The following is a 24586-nucleotide window of genomic DNA, read 5'->3' as shown; positions in this document are numbered from 1 at the left end:
CCGCTAAAATTAAAACTTTACTCTCTAGAATTTTTACAATGGAACTAACGGTAGATTGTTACCTCTGAACCATAGCTTTATCAAGACTTGTATCAGCTGTTAATTATGCTACAAGACTAAAACTTGGTGTAGCTTTGTTAATTGTCCTATCTGATCATTGGTCTTAAAGAATTTGTTTTATCATTAAAATTTAAAGTACTTAATCTATAATGCTTATGTACATTTTACTCACAAAAGTAGTTTTTACTAAATTACTAAAAAACTAGAAGAGGTAACTGATTGTGGTATTTCCATTATTATTATTAGGGTGAACTGAAGCATCCTACCAATTTTCAATATTGTAGCTCTATTATTTCGCGCCTCTGATTTTTCCGAAAAACGCGGATTCTGGAGTCAATTTTAGTTTTATGGTTTTGGAAACCAGCACCACTCATTAATGACTTCTTACTGCACCTTCTCACCAAATTTTGGCTTCCTAGCGTCATTATTTAGCGCCTCCTATTTTTCTTTCAAAACGTGAATTTTACGTAAACTACTAATTTTATAACATTAAGATTTGTTACCTGAAACATTATTACATAGAACTATACTTTAACAAAGTTTTACACACAAATCTTAATTTTTACTTTTATGTTAAATGTGGTGCAATACTATATGCAGGCGCGTTACGATGACGTGACGCTACTAGCAGTGAACTAGGGTAAGTCCCGTGCACTCGCTCGCCTCTGTATCTTATACATGATACAGCGCTTGCTTTGCTTCATCACCCCCTTTTTAATTTTCGTGAAAATCTATTTTTGAACAAAATTAAATTTCTAAAAGAACAAACAAGCGATGGATTACTTTAGTATACCTCTTTCAACTTAAGTTGCTTCTTCTTAGGAAATTCCTTATTACTACATACACAAAATAACCATACTCATATACACATAGAAAACCTAGTACAGAAGACATTCACAAATTATTTACATACATTTACATGGAAATATAAATTTTTCAATGGTTACAAAATAGTTATTTTTTTTTTCTTTAAAATCAGTCTCTTCCTGAAAAAGAAAATACACACGACTTTTATCACTGCAACGCACTCACATTTTTCTTTTACTATAATACTCGGCACTGTGGTGGGTGTCCTATTGTAACACTCATTTAATTTCACTGATTGACAAAATTGTGGGAGGAAATTGTATTCACTGTGGTTTGCGTCTCTACTTCCAATCTCCCTACCGCTTGTTGTCAGTCATTCATGCAGCCTGCATGTCCCTGAGAAACAGACAATACAGTCAAAGTTTCTGTTTTCAACTTATATCTAAGGTAGGACAAAGTACATTTTATAGTTTATATTCTGGCACTATTTTACTAATTGTGAAGTTGTCAGAAAGACATTTAGCACTAAGTCGTATCTGATACAATAGCTCCTACTTTCTTCTTTCATAAATAATCTTTTAGGTTCCTAAATAGTGAAAATTCTTTTAGCAAATTAATATATTAAGATCTTGCTTCAACTTAGAAAATTGAGTAACCTTTTAGTTTTAATGTACTCTGGCTTAATTATCGTATGGATTAGTTCATCAAAGAAGTCATTTGCTGACCAGCACTTTGCTTTATTGTATGAATTACTAAAGAAATTAGTTATTTTCAGTATACCGATTCCAAATTTCTGCATTTTCCAATATTTGTGTGTTTCTGTTGTCTGTTTAACTATTTATTTGCCTCAAGCAAGATTTAGCGTTTTTCACCATTTCACGAGACGTGAGGGAATTATTCTTTAATCCTACATCATTTACTTCAATTTACTTACTTCACTTCTTCACCTCATTCATTTTCTCCCTTTTCTTCCAGATTCAAAATACTTCATTTCTCCCTTTTTTCTCCCTTTTCCTTTTGTCAGCCTATTGACGTCCTGTTTCTATATATTTAGTGCGATCCTCACACCACTTCCACACATCTCCATTTATTTAATTCTAAAACGCCATTGCTTGCCTCTATGAGCATTACCTTCTTACGCTGTTTTCCTTCAGACAACCTTATTTCTAGCAACATACTACCTTCTGCATAATCTCATGGATTATTCATATTCATACCGTACTTCGTATACTGCAAAGTGTCTCTCTTAGTTGTAGTTTCTAACCCTTTACAATTACATGAAATATTTTAATTTATTTATTTTAGCCATGTTTGCCTCTTATTGGTACTCAGACTTTTGTTTTGCCATTCACTAGGTAGATCCTTACTAAGAATACTTAAAACCTAATAGCATATATACAACATGAAGACATATGTGATTCTTACCTGTTATGATAGACCAGAAGAAGGGAATGAAACTTGAAAAGGAAATAAAGTATCACCCAGCTGGGACTGCACGGTACGCCAAACCGTGTATCCGCCAAAGAGTGGCAGACTCCCTACAGTAATTAATTACTGTTAATTTTAAATTCCTTTAGATCCACAATATTTCTTAGACCTAGTTCTCTCTTACTCTTTGGATATTCCTCATTCTCACTGAAAACCAAATTTTCCTGCAAGTATCCTTTATTCTTTATTACTCTAATAGGCAGTTCCCAAGTTTCATTACTACCGCCTATATGACTTCCTATAAAAGACTCTCTTATCACTTTAGAGTCAGGTAAAGTTTAAATTAAGTTGTTCTGATCAAAATTGATCTTTCCCTGGTACTTTGATAAGAAATCAGTACCAATCAACATATCAACACTTAAGCCTAGCACAATCAAACAAGGATGATCTATTACTACGTCATTTATACCAATGGGTATCAAAGCTTCGTGTTGAACTGGTCTAGAGACTTTTCCAGTAGCACCTATAATCTTTAAGCCACTTACTTTCATAACTGTTAACTTCTCTTTATTGGGTATGGTGTCAAAAAATGTTTGTGATAAAGCACTTGCTTCACTGCCACTGTCAAGCAGACAACGCACAGTGACTCCTGATATGTTTACTTTGATAACAGGGTGAGTTATTTTACATTGAACAGGTTGCTCACACACCTCGTCTAATAAATCTCGTTCTATGTTCTTCCAGCTAAAGTAATTCTGATCAGTTGCAATTACATTTACATTTACATCCTGGGGCTCATCATGCTCTATAATCCTAGCTGCTTTCTCTAATCTGTCCACTAACTTTAAATCGAAGCATCTGACGACTTTTTCTACTTTTGTTTGCTGCACATCAGCCAAACTATCCTCTACCTCTGAGCAACTGCGTCCCTGCGCAATATTGCTGTTCATAAGAATGTCGTCACCTTCAACCATTTGTGGCACGTTTACACAGCTACTAGATTCTTTCACCTCGTTACTATTTCTACCCCCTTCATTCATCATTTCCTCCTCTCTAAAGTTTTGCAGTACTGATTCTACTTCTGCTACTTCTACTTCAGCTTTTAGATTTCCATTTTCATCGAAGATGTAAGCTTTTACTTCATCATTATTCCCATCAGACTCAAACCCATTATCTATTTCTTCCCCATTATCTACCTTGAGTTCCTGTTCTTCCTTGACCCATTTTTCTAGTGTATCCAAAATACTATCCACTATTTTGTGAGAGTGGCTTAACACATCACTGGTATTATGTGTATTTATTTCGTCATCCATGTTGTCTGTCTGTGTATGTTGGCTGATTGTCTGTGTTTCCGTTACTGGCTGTGTTACTGTTACCGCCTGGTGAGCGCCAGTTTCCTCATAGACGGGATTTAGTTTCCCACACGCGGCCTGTTGTGTTCATCTGTGACACCACTAGATATAGTCGCATCATGACTCCCTTCTTGTCTTAATGGCATAGGATTTACTTCTCCACTTTCGTCATAGTAGTTGTTACGAAAGCGTGGTGAGTATCTACCCCCTCTTCCTCTGCCACGGCTTTGGTTTCGATAGTTTGTTTTGGTGTGCCTAACTTCCATATTTCTAACGTTCACGTTTCCATTATTTTGTACGTGATTGTTAGAAGATTTGTTATTCTGCTGCACCTGCTCCTCAGCAGCAGCTACTCTTTCCACTCTTTCCAGATATTCAATAAATTTGTCTATATTATCTCTAGGGGCGGAAATGATCCTCTTCTGCCAGTACCACGGCAGCTTACCTTCTAAACCCATAATGATCATATCTGGCTTCATCTTTTCTGTCAAATGTGACAGTCTTGAAACCCACTTCCTAGCGAAATCCTTTACTGATTCACGCCCTGGGAAAAACTTCTTACCACTCCAGAATTCCCTTAACACATCATTTTGTTTGTTATGTGACCAGTATTCGTTGAGAAATGCAGACTTAAATTCAGATAAAGTTTTACATTTGATCATTACATCCGCTGACCATCGCAAAGCATCACCTGACAAATGACTTCTTATAAATGAAATTTTTTCTCTTTCTGACCAAGTGTTGGGGAGAACATCCTCAAAGTCATTCTAAAATTCAAGAGGGTGAATGTACTTATCAGGATCAAAGCGCAAAAACTGTCGACACCCTATAAAAGCGGCGTCAACTGAAGTCACATGCTGTACAGTAGAATGACTAGAATTAACAGAGGTTACTCTATTTTCTAGGTTAGCAATGTTAGTATTTAATTCCTCTACTTGTGACTCTACTGCTTCTATCCTGGCAGAACATCTTTGTTCCACTGCACCACGAATTTCGGTACAGGTTTCTTTTACTTTCTCAATGTTTTTCTGACAAGTATCTACTTTAATTTGTACCTCTTTAACTTTGTCAGAGCAAAGTTTGGACTCGTTGCTCAATCTTTCGGACAACCTCACTTCCAAAAGTTCATCTGCCTCTTGATAATTTTTTTGAATTTGATCTATTTCACATTTGAAAGTACTATGCATTTTAGTTAACTGTTGCCCTACTTTTACTTGAATGTCATGATGAATAGCATCTATCTTATAATTCAAACTATTCCATTTTGATTGCAGTTCTTCTTTTAGTTCTTTATTACTATCCTCAATTTTATTTTCCAACTCTTTATTACTAACCTCAATTTTATTCTCCAACTCTTTATTACTATTTTCAATTTTAGCCTCAATTTTATTTTGGTTTGATTCGAGTTTGGCAAACAGTATTTGCATCCAATCCGGAGCTTCTACCTTGATACTTTGTATCTCTTGACTTGATTGAGCTGGAGATATATTGAGCTCAGTTTCACTACCTGACAAAGTTAGCAACTCTACTGGCTCCCTTTTGACTTCTATTTCACTTATTGATTGCATCCCTGTACTCTCATTTAAATTAAAGTCATAATTTACTGGTGACAAATTACGTTCTAGTTCAATATTTGAGGGATTAATGGAACCATCCTCATTAAACTCAATTCCTGATCCTGAGGATTCTTGGTCAGAGACCGGCTCCCTTCTGAAATGTACACTACTTTCCATATCTTTTAGTTTGTTAGCAGCAGTTAATAAATATTTTAAAAGTCTTTGACTTAACTTAAATGCTTGATTTCGACGAATGATGTCGTCGCGGTGTACCAGCAATCGTGATGCGACGCGTCGCGACGTATTGAAGGCAGCAGCAGCAGCCGTAGCGTCGAGTACCGCCACAGGAATCGCCTACTGCAATAGCTCCAGGGGGGGGGGGGGGGGGGGGGGCAGCAAGGCACCGTTGACCGCTCGGCGCAGCCGGCAGCTGTCTCGCACCGTCTTCCTTTAGTCTCAGCGCCGTCGGCAGCCGCGATCCAGCATCGTCGCCTTCCTCACCATCGTCACTAACCAACGTACAGCGGTAGACACTTATTGTTTATACACTACACCCGCCTTTACTGGTAACACTGTTCCCACACTAGTTCAATTCAGTGTCCTGTTATTGCCTACCGAGTTCGTTAATTTATACCAATCGCTTTCACACATCGAGCACTTTTATTTGCTTTTAATTCAGTTTTCCCGGCCGATAAGCACCATATGTGGGGCGGCGAAGAAGTTGTCGAATGAGTTGTTTGAATGTTCATTTCACGTAACAGACTATTGCCGATGCAACATATGTGGGACGGCGAAGAAGTCGTTGTTTAATGTTGAATGAAAGTTGAACATTGCCACCTTAAATCACGCGAGCCTGGCAACTAATTTGGTGGCCAGTCAGAAAGCGAAGGGAAACTTACTGACCTTAGTTCCCAGTCTGCACGGCCACATTCCTGTACAGCCCAGCTAAACGAAAAATATCCATAGTTCTTCACGGGATTAGGGCTGCTTCAATAAAATTTAAAGTTCCAAACAAGATTTTATTATCTTAAAGGCTCACACAAATTACTCGAAACTTCTGAAAATGCTAAAGACATTAAATATTGTTAATTCAGCCAATCGTTTAATAGTTCAGAGGCGACTTCTACAGCAAGTTCCTCCCGAATAGTTCATTACTCTAACTAACGGTGCTCTATTAATAGTTCGCAATAATGTTAAAAAAAAAAGATTAATGCTCGCCTTAAAAGTGGAGTTAGTAACCACTTGCCACGCGGAATTATACTTCACACGGACGGCACAATAACAGTTTGTTACCGAAGTCTAAACGATCCAGGACGGTGTACAGTCCTCGCGATTTTCAATGTCCGTTTACATTGCTAAGTACGCACATGTCACAGCCCGCTATGACGTCACCCGAGGCGAGGCGCGATCGGACGTTAAGCTCGCGTGGACTAGGCGTTGGTCTAATGCGGAGTGAGCTTACTACTGCCTCTGCCGCTCTTTTTATATAGCTCCGGCGCGTACCGCCAAGAGAGCATCTGTTCTTTCCGTTCATATGCAGATGCCTGCGGCCTCCAAATGACCGCTATCTCAGGCACTTAATCTTAAATATCACATTTAATAATAGCTTTACAAACTTCTCAATTTTTGTATACATACATCTGAGCAGTACAGAAGCACGTAGAAAATCTCAGCCCGCTAAAATTAAAACTTTACTCTCTAGAATTTTTACAATGGAACTAACGGTAGATTGTTACCTCTGAACCATAGCTTTATCAAGACTTGTATCAGCTGTTAATTATGCTACAAGACTAAAACTTGGTGTAGCTTTGTTAATTGTCCTATCTGATCATTGGTCTTAAAGAATTTGTTTTATCATTAAAATTTAAAGTACTTAATCTATAATGCTTATGTACATTTTACTCACAAAAGTAGTTTTTACTAAATTACTAAAAAACTAGAAGAGGTAACTGATTGTGGTATTTCCATTATTATTATTAGGGTGAACTGAAGCATCCTACCAATTTTCAATATTGTAGCTCTATTATTTCGCGCCTCTGATTTTTCCGAAAAACGCGGATTCTGGAGTCAATTTTAGTTTTATGGTTTTGGAAACCAGCACCACTCATTAATGACTTCTTACTGCACCTTCTCACCAAATTTTGGCTTCCTAGCGTCATTATTTAGCGCCTCCTATTTTTCTTTCAAAACGTGAATTTTACGTAAACTACTAATTTTATAACATTAAGATTTGTTACCTGAAACATTATTACATAGAACTATACTTTAACAAAGTTTTACACACAAATCTTAATTTTTACTTTTATGTTAAATGTGGTGCAATACTATATGCAGGCGCGTTACGATGACGTGACGCTACTAGCAGTGAACTAGGGTAAGTCCCGTGCACTCGCTCGCCTCTGTATCTTATACATGATACAGCGCTTGCTTTGCTTCAAGGTGTTAAGCTGATAGGGCGTATTAGTCGCTCTTGTTGAGTTTTACTATCTTTGGAATTGTGTAGATGAAGATTTTCCGAAAGTCAAATGGTATCTCGACAGACTCATACTTTCTACACACCAAGGAGAATAGTCCTTTTGCTGTTGCCTTCTCAATGATTTTAGAAATTCTGATGTAATGATATCTATTCCTTCTGCCTTTTTCGATCTTAAGTCTTTCAAAGCTCTTGTAAATTCCGTTTCTAATACTGGATACATTATCTCTTTTCCATAGACTTCTATTTCTTTTCTGTCACATTATAACACAAGTTTTCCAGCACCCCCTCCCTCCCCTCCAGAGGCCCTCAATACACTCTTTCGCCTTATCCGCTCTATCCTCAATATTTGACAGTGGAATACCATTGCACTCTTAATGTTACCTCCCTTGCTTTTAATTTCACCTACATGACTACTCTGCAATTCACATTTAAGTGCTTGGCAGAGGGTTCATCGAACCACAATCATACTATCTCTCTACTATTCCACTCCCGAACAGCGAGCGGGAAAAACGAACACCTAAACCTTTCTGTTCGAGCTCTGATTTCTCTTATTTTATTTTGATGATCATTCCTACCTATGTAGGTTGGGCTCAACAAAATATTTTCGCATTCGGAAGAGAAAGTTGGTGACTGAAATTTCGTAAAAAGGTCTCGCCGCGACGAAAAACGTCTATGCTGTAATGACTTCCATCCCAACTCGTGTATCATATCTGCCACACTCTCTCACCTATAACGCGATAATACAAAACGAGCTGCCCTTTTTTGCACCCTTTCTATGTCCTCCGTCAATCCCACCTGGTAAGGATCCCACAGCGCACAGCAATATTCTAACAGAGGACGAACAAGTGTAGTGTAAGCTGTTTCTTTAGTGGACTTGTTGCATCTTCTAAGTGTCCTGCCAATGAAACGCAACCTTTGGCTCGCCTTCCCCACAATATTATCTATGTGGTCCTTCCAACTGAAGTTGTTCGTAATTTTAACACCCAGGTACTTAGTTGAATTGACAGCCTTGAGAATTGTACTATTTATCGAGTAATCGAATTCCAACGGATTTCTTTTGGAACTCATGAGGATCATCTCACACTTTTCGTTATTTAGCGTCAACTGCCACCTGACACACCATACAGCAATCTTTTCTAAATCGCTTTGCAGCTGATACTGGTCTTCGGATGTCCTTACTAGACGGTAAATTACAGCATCATCTGCGAACAGTCTAAGAGAACTGCTCAGATTGTCACCCAGGTCATTTATATAGATCAGGAACAGTAGAGGTCCTAGGACGCTTCCCTGGAGAACACCTGATATCACTTCAGTTTTACTCGATGATTTGCCGTCTATTACTACGAACTGCGACCTTCCTGACAGGAAATCACGAATCCAGTCGCACAACTGAGACGATACCCCATAGCTCCGCAGCTTGATTAGAAGTCGCTTGTGAGGAACGGTGTCAAAAGCTTTCCGGAAATCTAGAAATACGGAATCAACTTGAGATCCCCTGTCGATAGCGGTTAACCAACGGTAATATTGACTTTTCAGTATGGTAAGTCAGTCCTTCAGACAATCATTTCTGTTTCTTTTCCTTCACATTTTTCATGCAGCCATTTCGCCGTAGTTTCCCAGTTCTTCCTACTTATTTCATTCCTAAACCACTTGCATTTCTGTATTCCTCAGTTTCACTAAACATTTTTGTACTTCCTTCTTTCATCGATCATCTGAAGTATTTGTTCTGTTATCCATGGTTTCTTTTCAATTACCTTCTTTGTACTTATGTTTTCCTTTCCAACTTCTGTGAATGTTCTTTTTCTATATGTCCATTGCTCTTTAATTGACCTATCTATTGAGCTACTCCTTATCGCTGTATCTATAGCCTTAGAGAAATTAAAGCGTATCTCTTGATTCGTCAGTATTTCCGTATCCCAATTCTTTCCACATTGATTCTTCCTGAGCAGTCTCTTAAACTTCTTCGCACTCTTAATCACAACGGAATTGTGATATGAGTCTCTACCTGCTTGTGGGTACGCCTGAGAATCTAGTATGTGATTTCGAAATCCCTGCCTGATCCTACGTAATCAAATTGAAATCTCCTCGAATCTCCTGGCCTTTCCCTAGTATACCTCCTCCTCTTGTGATTTTTGAACAGAGTATTCGCTATTACTAGCTGAAATTTATTTTTAGAACCCAATTATTCTCTTTCTTCTCTCGTTCTTAGTACCAAGCCGATGATCTCCTCTGTAACTGGATTCTAAACCCACATAACTTTTAGATTTTCTTATTCCTTTGCGTAATAAATTATCCACTCACTGTCCTCATTTACTTTCTCTGTCTCTTGATCTTCTGCTTGTGACGTTGGCATGTATACCTGAACTGTCGTTGTCGGTGTTGATTTGCTGTCGATTCTGATGAAAACAACCCTATCAGTGAACTGTTCACAGTATCTCACTCTCAGCCCTAACTTCCCATCGATAATAAATCCTACTCCAGTTACGTCATTTTCTGCTGTTGATATGACCCTGTACTCATCTGACCAGAAATCCGTGTTCTCTTTCCATTTTACTTCACTGATCCCCTATATCTAGACTAAATCTCAGCATTTCCGTTTTCAGATTTCACAGCTTCTCAACCATGTTTAAGCTTCTGACATTCCACGTCCCGACTAATAGAACGTTATCATTTCGTTGGTTATTCAATTTGTTTCTCATGGTCACCTCATACTTGGCAGTACCCTCGCGTAGATCCGAATGGGGAACTATTTCGGAACCTTTTGCCACTGGGTGGAACATCATGACACTTCTTCAGTTACAGGCCACACTTCCGGTTGATACACATTATGTGTCCTTAATGCGGTGGTTTACATTGCCTTCTGCATCATCATGCCCTTGATCATTGCTGATTCTTCCGCCTTTAGGGGCAGTTTGCCACCCCAAAGGTACGAGAGTGTCAAGAATTTCTCTCCGCTCCTACGCCCTCTTTGACAAGGCCATTAGCTGAATGGGGATCATTTATTATGCCAGAAGTCTTCGCCCACCATTGCTGATAATTCATATTTTAAGCGACGGCAGTGTTCGAAATAATGAACGAGGGTGCTTTGATTACTTATAAAGACGCGACTGCTTTTTCCGTATTGTATACATAAATGAAAAACCAATGAAAAATTGTAAATATTGTTTAAGAACTGGTGAAAACTCTATTAAATTGATAAAAGAACCAGTCACCAAGTATTAATTCAACAGGAAACGTAGTATTTAAGTTCTTCCGTCTACTAACTTTTGGCGCATGAAATCACCTAATATTTCAGAAATAGTTCGTGATTAAAACCATAAAAAGATTTAAAACTTACTAACAAACAGGAAAAAATTATTGTAAAAATTGTATTACAAAAATATTGTTATTAATAATTCATAAGTTAATTTTTATATAATTGTTAGTATTTGCAGAGTACATTTGAACAGTAGGAAAAATTATTGTTAATAATAATTTGTTCATAACAAAACTGATATTCTCCCTATGGTACACTGACATGAAATAAGGGGGCCCACACGTGTGTTCCAGTCATAAACGATGAGGAGGAGTTTTCCAGCATTTTAATGTGTATCCACTGGTCGAGAGATGTAGGTGGATGGGAGAAGATAACTTCCCCTTTTCTGCTAATATTTTTTCCCTAGATGTAGGGGCACAGAATCAGTTTATGGCATGAGCTTGAATGTACCACACACAACTGTCTCAGGGGCTTGGGCTGGATGATGGTTCCTTACGGGAGGGGTAAGGGTGATCTTGATTATAAGTTGCACTATTGCTTCAGGTGTAACCTGATAACAGAGGTATAGCCTGTCGCTTGATGTTTTCCTGACCCAAAATAAGCACTTGTATCGCACAGCTGTAGGGGTGCACTCTTTCTCTCCATCTGTAGCCGGCTCCGCAAGACCTTTGGCTCTTTACAGGCATCGGCCAAAATGACGAGTGACTCTGCATGTCCCTAGTGCTTCTGGTCAACCACGTTCCTCTCCTTTTACTTATCCTACTCTGTAGATAGGGATGTTCTTGGTCTCGACGCCAGCAAACACCATAGCTAGTAACAACAGTAACAGCTGAAAGCTGAACGTTACTCTTTGTCCTCTTACGGCTACAATAACAGTGTTTTATTTCACTCTACTCCGCCCTAAGTTTGGAGCTTACTCTCCCGGGATTGCTGCTCTAAGAATTTTATTCATTTCCCTTCTCACTCTAATCTGTGTGAATTCATTGACGTTGCTGTTCTCAGGAGCAAGGAATGCGCTTGCTGTTTCTCCTAAAATGTCTACTATGGCACCTTACAACAGAGCCTAGAAAGTGTATTAGGTTACCTGTTAATTCTCTGAACTGAATTTCCTGCCCTGGATACCTGACCCGTTTGTTTGCAGTTCGCATGATATATCTGTTACTGTTACCCCGCGTAAACTAAGCGCTACCGTCTACAGCAAGCAGACACCTGCCTTGTGTCTATTGTTTCCTGTCTTGGAGTGCTCCAGCTGGCTTCTTAACAATACAATGGTCAATTAGTCGTCAATATATGAAAATACACTCCTGGAAATTGAAATAAGAACACCGTGAATTCATTGTCCCAGGAAGGGGAAACTTTATTGACACATTCCTGGGGTCAGATACATCACATGATCACACTGACAGAACCACAGGCACATAGACACAGGCAACAGAGCATGCACAATGTCGGCACTAGTACAGTGTATATCCACCTTCCGCAGCAATGCAGGCTGCTATTCTCCCATGGAGACGATCGTAGAAATGCTGGATGTAGTCCTGTGGAACGGCTTGCCATGCCACTTCCACCTGGCGCCTCAGTTGGACCAGCGTTCGTGCTGGACGTGCAGATCGCGTGAGACGACGCTTCATCCAGTCCCAAACATGCTCAATGGGGGACAGATCCGGAGATCTTGCTGGCCAGGGTAGTTGACTTACACCTTCTAGAGCACGTTGGGTGGCACGGGATACATGCGGACGTGCATTGTCCTGTTGGAACAGCAAGTTCCCTTGCTGGTCTAGGAATGGTAGAACGATGGGTTCGATGACGGCTTGGATGTACCGTGCACTATTCAGTGTCCCTTCGACGATCACCAGAGGTGTATGGCCAGTGTAGGAGATCGCTCCCCACACCATGATGCCGGGTGTTGGCCCTGTGTGCCTCGGTCGTATGCAGTCCTGATTGTGGCGCTCACCTGAACGGCGCCAAACACGCATACGACCATCATTGGCACCAAGGCAGAAGCGACTCTCATCGCTGAAGACGACACGTCTCCATTCGTCCCTCCATTCACACCTGTCGCGACACCACTGGAGGCGGGCTGCACGATGTTGGGGTGTGAGCGGAAGACGGCCTAACGGTGTGCGGGACCGTAGCCCAGCTTCATGGAGACGGTTGCGAATGGTCCTCGCCGATACCCCAGGAGCAACAGTGTCCCTAATTTGCTGGGAAGTGGCGGTGCGGTCCCCTACGGCACTGTGTAGGATCCTACGGTCTTGGTGTGCATCCGTGCGTCGCTTCGGTCCGGTCCCAGGTCGACGGGCACGTGCACCTTCCGCCGACCACTGGCGACAACGTCGATGTACTGTGGAGACCTCACGCCCCACGTGTTGAGCAATTCGGCGGTACGTCCACCCGGCCTCCCGCATGCCCACTATACGCCCTCGCTCAAAGTCCGTCAACTGCACATACGGTTCACGTCCACGCTGTCGCGGCATGCTACCTGTGTTAAAAGACTGCGATGGAGCTCCGTATGCCACGGCAAACTGACTGACACTGACGGCGGCGGTGCACAAATGCTGCGCAGCTAGCGCCATTCGACGGCCAACACCGCGGTTCCTGGTGTGTCCGCTGTGCCGTGCGTGTGATCATTGCTTGTACAGCCCTCTCGCAGTGTCCGGAGCAAGTATGGTGGGTCTGACACACCGGTGTCAATGTGTTCTTTTTTCCATTTCCAGGAGTGTATTTTATACGTCACTTGAATGTGTGGAATGCGAAATATTTACAAATGCTGAGCCACATACTATCTCATGACTGCCAGTATTAAAAGCTTTAGAAAATGGTGGAAATTGGTCATGGCGGTCTGTAGTGTGCATTCCGACATACGATTCTGAAATCAGTCACTGGACTGATGTACCGACCAAGAAACATCGACAAGTAGTACTATCCTCTAGGCACAATACTTTGTCCTGTCAGTTTCATGCGGACTTCCGTCGGGTACATTTGTTGCTTTTATATCCAAAATATGTGTCCATCATGTTTCGGCTTTCGAAGAAACTGCTGTAGTTATTTCTCAGAGGAGATCGTTAGAAATATTTGCCAGAATGTTTTGTCACACCCACCACATATAAAACTGTAATTTACACGATTTGTTGTTAGACGGTTAAAGTCTTCATCTGTGAGGACGATTGATGAATTATACATTAGTAAACGTACGTTTTCTCTAAATTTTTTGGTTACATTTAGGGGTGAGTCTGGTGGCCGATAAAACTATCCGATTATAAGTTTATGCTGACCCTTGCTACTGAAACTTATCCCGATAGTCTGGCTTTCAGTTTCATTTTCTGTCTTGATGGGATTGAGTTTCTTGTTTACTGCGAGATATACTCCTTTTACCATTAAGCTGTCCTTTAGACATGCAATTAAATTTCTCTCCGAAATCTCGCTGCCATCAGTTTCGCGTGGTAACCAGCTTCCTGTACCTAGTATCATGTGAGCCCTTCAAATTCTGGCATTTGTTGCGAATATTTCGGCAGTTAATCACTACAATTGCATTTTTGAAATATCAAACTCTAATCTCTTTTTGGAAGCTTGTTCCATCATTGTGGATGTGTTGTGTTGCATGAAGCTCTCCTTGTGTATCACGAAAATATGTAATTTAAATGAAGTAAAAAATTAACAGTCTCATCAAAATGCATCATTTTAGTACAGTTTTGTTGCTCTAATGTGTCGTAAAATGTGGTATTGGTGTACAGGACACCAGCGGAGCACAGCTGAGGGCATGTTCTGGGCAAAAATTTCTATTTTACTCAGGTAATAATTCAAATTATATTTTTAGTGTAAAACGTGATGCAGTGTCTTGCTCACTAATGAAGAGGTGCTTGGTGTGATGACGTGTTACTGAAAAAGTTCTAAAAACATCAGGTAATGTAAGTTTTTTCGATGTACCGCCACCGACCATAGTCCATGATAAAATGTCAATATCGTTACGTATTTTGACAAATAGTGCAGACACTTTAAAGACTTGGTACTAATAGTTCTCATTATTTAGAGACTTGGTTCCAATAGTTCTCATTGTTTAGAGACTTGGTACTAAAAGTTCTCATTGGTAAGTGTCACAGCCTTAGTCGAAAGAACGTTTGTGTATCACCAGTGGAAGATGATCTCTAGTGGACCTAGATCAGACGTAGAAAAAAGCAGTATTAGCCAGTCATTAACGTCGATTATAGCTTTTTAGTGTAGAAATGATACATTATATTCTTTCTCCTAAACTGGTGCTTGATGAGGATATGAATTAGTAAATAACTTGTAAAAGTCAGGTGCTCATTATTCGATCTTCGTACCTCTCATAAGTCAGCCTCAAGTAAGCATACGATTGAAATGCCATCACTTTCTACCTATTTTAACAGACAATTTAGACGTGGTACAAGTTTGTGCTCTGTTTGTGGAACCTTGACAAAGTTTTATGTTTTCATCTCGTATTTCGAGCATTAAAATTAGATTCTGGTACGGAAAAAATTAGTCTGCAAACTATAGTTCCAATTGGTAAATGTTTCATCCTTCCTCAAAAGGTCGCTTTGTTTATAGCCTCATTTAGTCCTAAAATCGGGTGTAAACTGCTTGTTTAGCACGCTGTTTTTAGTAAAATGTGTTTTGTGCTGTTGTAGGAAATAGCCATTTACAGGCAGAGATGAAATGTATTGTTGAGGCAGTATGGTATTTGACGTAGTTATTTCTTATGAGGTGCATACAACACAGAGAGATGAAATGTACTGATGAGGCAGTACGTTATAGGACAAATCGCTTCATCAGTGATACACAAAACAGATAGACATAAAATTTACTGATGAGTAGAATTTCAGCTGCTTACGTATTTTTGATAAATGATACAATGTGGAAATACTATAAGTTACACCTATTAAGCATTTTTTGATGCTGTGTGTACACATATGAGATGATACGTACAGTATTTTATATAAAAAAGTTTTAATGTTTTTAATAGATAAAATAAGACGTTCGGATATTTCTGAACAAGGCGAGAGAGTAAGGTGTGTGTGTGTGTGTGTTGCTAACAAAGCTTACCTATTTTGACAGACAATTTAAATGTTTCCACATTTATTGTGCCTTACTTCATATGTTTTAACGATCGAAATATGGAGATAGAAATGATATTATAATAAATTTCAACCTTTATATATGTTTTGATGAATAATCACGGTTCTTTGGATAGTTTTGGACATGGAGGAAAATTCAGATAATAACCATAATTTTGAACTAGACACCAATTTACTTAAAATTCAAGTCATTCAGATACTTTTGAACACAACCAAATTTCATATCGTTCGCATATTTTGAACACTACACAAAAGTTCAGATAGTCTGGGTAGTTTTGAGGATGAATAAAACTTCACATCATTCAGATACTTTTAAACAATGTATTAATAGAAGATGATCCGAGTAATTTTCAACAAGCTGCCTATTTTGCCGAAGGTTATCTATTTTGATATATAATATAGGTATTTCAGATACTTGAACATGGTACCTTATGAGATTATAGCATCAGTTGGCTTGCAAACCGTAACAGCACTAGTTCTGACACAATGGACCTTTTGATATTTTTTAATTTCTCTCTAGCATAATTCGGTTACTTCCACTCGTTTCCATTATGTATTCCGTGAAGGAGGACTATTTATAATTATATGAGGTGTTGCTCATTGATCTTGCTTTGTTTTTAAATTCATGCCGTTGCGATCTTACATTTTTTAATTTCGAAGCAACACCATCTCGGATTTTCGAATTTCACACTAGCGCCGTTCAGTATTCCACAGCTGCAGTTTGGCGACTGCAACATAGACTAGCTGTGGACGATTTAGCTGTGTGCTGGAAGATACATATCCCTTATGCTTCCTTGGAGACTACATAATTTTTTCCTAGAACGCAAGTATAATCATGACGTCACTTCTACACATATCAAAAAAAGTTTTACAACCTTCGGTTCCGAGAGTTCCGGAACCTGTACAGAAAATTGGAACAGAGATTAACATAAACATCACTTCCCCCCTCTTTATTGCTCTTGAAAACCACATATTCCATGTTGTACCACCATACAGCGAGACCTTCAGAGGTGGTGGTCCAGATTACTGTACACACCGGTACCTCTAATACCCAGTAGCACGTCCTCTTGCATTGATGCATGCATACTATCCAGAAGTTCATAAAGGCACTGTTGGTCCAGACTGTCCCACTCCTCAAAGACGATTCAGCGTAGATCCCTCAGAGTAGTTGGTGGGCCACATCATCCATAAACAGCCCTTTTCAATCCATCCCAGGCATGTTCAATTATATTTTTTTATTTACACGTAAAGTTCCGTAGGACCAAATTGAGGAGCAAACCTCCAAGGTCATGGAACGTGTCAATACACGAAATTACAGCATCAAAGTAATAACAGATGAAAATAAAACGTTTATGAATGCGATAAAAGTCAGTCCATAAGTTTAAGTAAACGCCACAATAATCACCTTAATTTTTCAACCAACTCCTCGACACAACAGAAGGAGTGACCCACGAGGAAACTCTTCAGTTTCGATTTGAAAGTGCCTCGATTACTGCTAAGATTTTTGAACTCGAGAGGTAACTTATTGAAAATGGATGCAGCAGTATACTGGACACCTTTCTGTACAAGAGTTAAGGAAGTCCGATCCAAATGCCGGTTTGATTTCTGCCGAGTATTAACTGAGTGAAAGCTGCTTATTCTTGGGCATAAGCTAATATTATTAACAAGAAATGACAGTAAGGAATATAAATATAGAGAGGCCATTACCAAAATACCCAGACTCGTGAACAGGGGTCGACAAGAGGTTCGTGAACTTACACCGCTTATTGCCCGTACCGCCCGTTTCTGAGCCAAAAATATTCTTTTGGAATGGGAAGAGTTACCCCAAAATATGATACCATAAGAAATAAGTGACTGAAAATAAGCAAAGTAGACTAATTTTCGTGTCGAACGATCACTCACTTCAGAAACCGATCGAATACTAAAAGTGGCAACATTAAGTCTTTCAACAAGATCCTGAACTTGGGCTTTCCGCGACAGTTTACTTTCTATCTGAACACCTAGAAATCTGATCTGTTCAGTTTCATTAATCATATGCCCATTTGAAATTAAAACATCAGGTTTCTTGATTTGTATGTTAGAAACTGTGAAATCTGTGTCTTACTGTGATCTAGCGTTAGTTTATTTTCTACAAGCCATGAACTTAGGTCATGAAACCGAGCCAATGTTGCACACAACATACTTTACTACAAGCTAGTGTCATCAGCAAACAGAAAAATTTTAGAGTTACCCATAAAACTAGAGGGTATAAGAAGCAGGAGTGGCCCCAACACTGATACCTAGGGCAACCAGCCCCCCCCCCCCCCCACCACCACTTGACTGTACTCCACTCAGACCCCACATTACAGCCATTCTCAACATTGTGAAAAATGACCTTTTTCTGTCTGTTGCTAAAGTAAGAGGTGAACGAGTTGTGAGCTATTCCCCGTAATCTGTAATAGTCCAACTTCTGGAGCAATATTTTGTGACCAACACAATCAAACGCCTTAGTTAAATCAAAAATATGCCTAGCGTTCGAAACCTTTTATTTAACCCATCCAGTACCTCACAGAGAAAAGAGAGTATAGTATTTTCAGTTGTTAAACGACTTCTAAAGCCGAACCGTACATTTGATAGCAAACTGTGCAAATCGTGTGATATAAAATGATCAACTATCTTTACATATACAGTCTTATCAATAACCTTAGCAAACACTAATGGCATAGAAATAGATCTAAAATTGTCTTTATTATCCCTTTCTCCCTTCTGCGGCTTTACTGCTGAGTACTTTAATCGTTCAGGAAACTCACTATTCCTAAAGGAAAAATTACAAATAAGGGTAAATACAGGACTAACATGTGGGGCACAGGACTTTAATATTTTGCTAGGCACTCCATCATATCCACGAGAGTCCATAGTCTTCAGTGCTTTAATTATTTACTCAATCTCTCTCTGTATCACAAAGGAGCATTTCAGGCATCAATCTCGGATAGGCATTTGCCAAGACAGTTATATGATTCCCTGTAGAAACTAAATTTTTATTTAATTCACTAGCAATGCTCAGAAAATGATTGTTAAATACTGTACATATATCTCATTTATCCGTAACAGAAATATTTTTACTACGAACTGACTTTATATCGTCGACCTTGTGCTGTTGACCAGACACAACCTTCATGGCTTTCATTTTATTCTGTGAATTAGCTGTTCTACCTGCATACCACATAATCTTTGCCTTCCTAATAACATCTGTAAGCACGTTACAATGCTGTTTGTAATGCGCTACTGTAGCTTGATTGTGACTACTACATGATATCCTTATCCCACTAATCAGCCACCTGGGCCGCCTATTACTGCTAGAGCCCCGTTTAGAACGTTCTAGTGGAAAGCAACTCCCAAAGAGCATGAGAAATGTGTTAAGGAAAGGATTCTATTTACCATCTATGTTATCGGCACTATAAACATCTTGCCACTCTTGTTCCTTGACAATTTTTAAAATACTCTCTATTGCTGTTGTATTAACTTTCCTACATAGTTTATAATTAAATATGACATTGGTTTGGGTTTTAGTGTTAAAATTTGTGCATCATGGTCTGAAAGGCTATTCACCCTTATACTAACAGAATGTCCATTTAGTAACGAAGAATGAGTAAAAATATTGTCTATGGCTGTGCTACTGTTCCCCTGCACCCTGGTTAAAAAAACACAGTCTGCATCAGATCATATGAGACCTACCAACAACCTTTTTCTTACACCATCTTATAAAAATTTATATTGAAGTCACCACATATAACTAATTTCTGGTATTTACTAGAAAGTGAATCAAGAACCCACTCTAGCCCGAGCAGAAATGCTCCGAAGTCAGAGTTAGGTGACCTATAATCAACAACAATTCAACTGCCCCGGCACAACATTCAAATATTGTTCAGTGCAGTGCCGTGATACGTCTACGGAGTCAAATGAAATACTGTTTTTTACTTACACAGCAACTCCCCCACTCCGAAAGGAACTCCTTAAAAATCAGTCAGCTAATCTGGGTTCATATCTGGAGAACATGCTGGCTCTCTAGTCGAGCGATGTAGTTATTCGGAAGGAAGTCATTCACAAGATGTGCTCGATGGGGGCGCGAATGGTCCTCCATGAAGACGAACGCTGTCCGTTATGTTGCCAATATAGTTGCACTATCGATCGGAGGATGGCATTCGGGTATCGTACAGCCTTTACCGTGCCTTCCATGATCACCAGCGGCGTACGTTGGCCCCACATAATGCCTCCCCAAAACATCAGGGAACCTCCACCTTGCTGCATTCGCTGGATAGGGTGTCTAAGGCGTTCAGCCTGACCGGATTGCATCCAAACACGTCTCCGACCATTGTCTGGTTGAAGTCATATACGACACTCATCGGTGAAGAGAATGTGTTGCCAATCCTCAGCGGTCCATTCGGCATGTTGTTGGGACCATCTGTACCTCACTACATGGTGTCGTGATTGCAAAGATGGACCTCACCGTGGACGTCGGGAGTGAAGCTGCGCACCATGCAGCCTATTGCGCAAAGTTCCTGTTTATGTATGTCCTCCATGTCTGAACAACTTCGCTTTGATTCACTCCGAGACGCCTGGACACTTCCCTTGTGGAGAGCCCTTCCTTGCACAAGGTGACAATGCGGACACAATCGAACCTCGGTATTGACCTTCTAGGCATGGTTGAACGACAGACAACACGAGCCGTGTAGGTTCTTTCTGGTAAACTGACTGGAACTGATCGACTGTCGGACCCCCTCCGTCTAAAAGGCGTTACATCTTTGGGTGGGTTTAGCTACATCTCCGAACAAGCAAAGGGACTGTGTCTGTGATACAATATCCAGAGTCAACATCTATTTTCAGGAGTTCTAGGAACCAGGCTGATGCAAAACATTTTTTTTGACGTGTGTTGTTAAGCTTCCTATATTTAGAACAAGTCGCCATTTATTTGACCACTTTGTGACTAAAAGTGTGTGCGATCTTTAGTGCAGTAGTCTCTCACGCATGTGGGGGGGGGGGGGGGCAGGGGGGCAGGGGAGGGGGCTAGGGAGGAGGATGAGTGGAAAGTTGCGAATATGTGTATGTTGTCAATGGTTCTGTGCTAAGAGGCGTCCACACACTTAGCCAGCGAGCTCTCCGACGACTTGAGGCTTATTATAAATTAGAGTGGAATAATCGGAAGTGATTCCATGAATAGACTTGCTAGACGTCTTCGCATGCACAATTAAGGGGTTGTTGACGCAGTCTCCAAGCACGTCGTTTTTCACCAAGTAGACATAACATTTTCAGATGAAGATGGGAATAATAAAGAGTGGAATAATCGGAAGTGATTCCGTGAATAGACTTGCTAGACGTCTTCGCATGCACAATCAAGGGGTTGTTGACGCAGTCTCCAAGCACGTCATTTTTCACCAAGTAGACATAACATTTTCAGATGAAGATGGGAATAATAAAGAGTGGAATAATCGGAAGTGATTCCGTGAATAGACTTGCTAGACGTCTTCGCATGCACAATCAAGGGGTTGTTGACGCAGTCTCCAAGCACGTCATTTTTCACCAAGTAGACATAACATTTTCAGATGAAGATGGGAAACGTTTTGTAGTGCAAGATGAAGTTAATACTCTAGTATGTGAACACCATAATGTTTGTCTGACTTTGAAAAGTAATTCATAGTGGATAGTTGCAAGCTGCAGTTTTCCAGGCACAGAGACGTGCAATAAGAGTTATATGTGGTGTGAACTGAAGAACATCCTGCAGAAGCCTGTTTGGGGAACTAGAGATACTAATTATTGCTTCCCAATATACTTATTCTTTAAGGGAATTTGTTGTTAAAAATATATCACTTTTTCAAACCAACAGCTCAATTCATTGAATCAGTATTAGAAACAAGAATAATATTCACCAGGATTTAAAGTCACTTACTCTTGTACAAAAAGGTGTGCACTATTCAGGAACACAAATTTTCAATAACTTACCAGCAGCCATAAAAAGCTTAACAGTCAATGAAAATTGTAATTGTACTGCAGTAGTTTTATTATATGCATATTACCTTATATGAAAATACATTATCTTAAATTTTAAATTCAGTGCATTAATGCAAACTTAGTAAATGAGTGTTTGTAAAATGATTCTTTTATATAGTCTTCATTAAAAAATGACGATCATTCCACTTGAGACCCGTGGAATGTACATTAGCTTATCTGTTTCAGTTGTAAATATTTGTCACGTATTATTGTTTTTCTTACATGGTCTGCATCCTGGAAGACCTCCTCACTACGGATCAATTGGAATGAAAGTTAATTTAATCTAATACGAATCCTCCTTTCTTTCTCTATTTTCTTGTATTAAATTCAGAAGTTTACAGTGCTCTCCAGTAAGCAGTTTCATGAGTCATGTACCCTGGTGTAGAGAAGGATCATGTTCGACAGTGTTCCTGGGCGCATTACGTGTTCCCATCTCTCGCCATATGAGGATACGTCCAGGATCGTCGACTATGATGGTTTGGTGGTCCAGGCTTTACGGTGAGGGACGGCATAACGTTGCATGGGCATACTTACCACTAAATCGTTGAACACAGTACACTCACTGGTCAGCATAATTGTGACACTGTACTCCTTCCCTGTGTGCTCCTTTTCAGGGGTGCGTACAGCCCTAGCTTCATTTTTATGGATGAAAATACGCGTCTGCATCGAACTGCTCAGGTATAACGGGAGAAAATTTGGCGAATGTGTAAGTAGGCTGTTTAGGTTTTCTTACTGGTAACGCCACATAGCGCTCGGTATGAGAAAATCACTGGCTGTGCCGTGTGCAGTCTGTGGCTGGTTGGCATTGTTGTAATACTCGCCATTGTAGTGTTGGGCAGCGGCAGCTGGATGCTAACAGCGCGTAGCGTTGCACAGTTGGAGGTGAGCCGCCAGCAGTGGTGGACGTGGGGAGAGAGATGGCGGAGTTTTGAAATTTGTAAGAATTGGTGTCACGAACTGATATATATATATATATATATATATATATATATATATATATATATATATATATATATATATATATATATAATGACTATTAAGGTAAATACATTGTTTGTTCTGTATTAAAATCTTTCATTTGCTAACTATGCCTATCAGTAGTTAGTGCCTTCAGTAGTTTGAATCTTTTATTTAGCTGGCAGTAGTGGCGCTCGCTGTATTGTAGTAGCTTGAGTAACGAAGATTTTTGTGAGGTAAGTGACTGGTGAAACGTATAGGTTAATGTTAGTCAGGGCCATTCTTTGTAGCGATTACTGAAAGTCAGATTGCGTTGCGCTAAAAGCTATTGTGTTTCAGTTTAAGCACAGTGTTGTAAAAATTTTTCTAAGGGGACGTTTCATGCTGGTGGAGGATTGGAGGCCCTAAAGGAAAACTCCTTTAACAATCTCGTAGCCTGCATGGGAGCATGTTGCAGAGAATGCATTACTGTCTGTGGTGATCTTATATTCTATTAAGAACCATGTTCCGAGTCTGCAATGTCCAGAGAACCATAATGTGCAGAGGACCATCGTAAATGGCGGTAACTCCAGTGTGATTGCTGTCTCTGAATCAAAGTGTCGTTAATGTTCGCTTCATTGCTTATTGTTTTCAGTTGCTTTCTGTTCTCTACTGGAGCAAGCAAGTGTTTCTATACATTATCCAAGGTTAGCGAAGCTGTGTCATTTGCCAGTGACACATAATCCAAGTGTTACTTTCGTCCTTATATTTTGTACAGTATAATTTCCTCTATGTGGCTGCATAAGTTAGCGCTGTCAGCAGAAGATGACAAATATTTTGTACTATGAAGTAAAGTTAATACTATATTACTACATTACCATAATGTTTGGTTCACTCTGAAAAGTATATTCATTAAATTAAGATGTTAAAACTACTGTTCAGTGTGTCATGTTGCATGTGGTTTCCATTTTGCAACAGAATATGTTAGTCAGTCATTGCCGAATGTAGCTTAGCTTGTCATATAGATCATTAGTGCTAATAAATGACCCAGAAATCTTTAAGTATTTTGGTAAGTGATAGAGTCAGCTTTCGGTTTCTTTAAAATGATGTATTACATGGGTACAAAGATCAAACTATTGTCTTTGCTATGTTCTTCTTAACCTGTAAGTTGCATCAGTATTGCCAAGAAGTGGGCCACTTGTGTTTTGTACTTACAGAAGAAATTTTAAGGTCTTTCGACAGATAACACAGGCAGTTTCGGCTTTCTTTAAATTGGGGTGCAAAGATAAAACTATTGTTGTCAAGATGTGTACCTTGACCTGTAAATCAGACCAGTAGTGCCAAGTGCTTTTTGTATTCGTATTATAGTATTTACATATTCTGGTAAATAATACAGACAATTTAAAGTGCTGGCCGCTGTGGTCTAGCGGTTCTAGGCGCTCAGTCCGGAACCGCGCTACCGCTACGGTCGCAGGTTCGAATCCTGCCCCGGGCATGGATGTGTGTGATGTCCTTAGGTTAGTTAGGTTTAAGTAGTTCTAAGTTCTAGGGGACTGATGATCAAGATGTTAAGTCTCATAGTGCTCAGAGCCATTTGA

Source organism: Schistocerca gregaria, chromosome 3 (assembly GCF_023897955.1).
Source record: "Schistocerca gregaria isolate iqSchGreg1 chromosome 3, iqSchGreg1.2, whole genome shotgun sequence".
Lineage (NCBI taxonomy): Eukaryota > Metazoa > Arthropoda > Insecta > Orthoptera > Acrididae > Schistocerca > Schistocerca gregaria.
Note: the sequence above shows the minus strand (reverse complement) of the source record.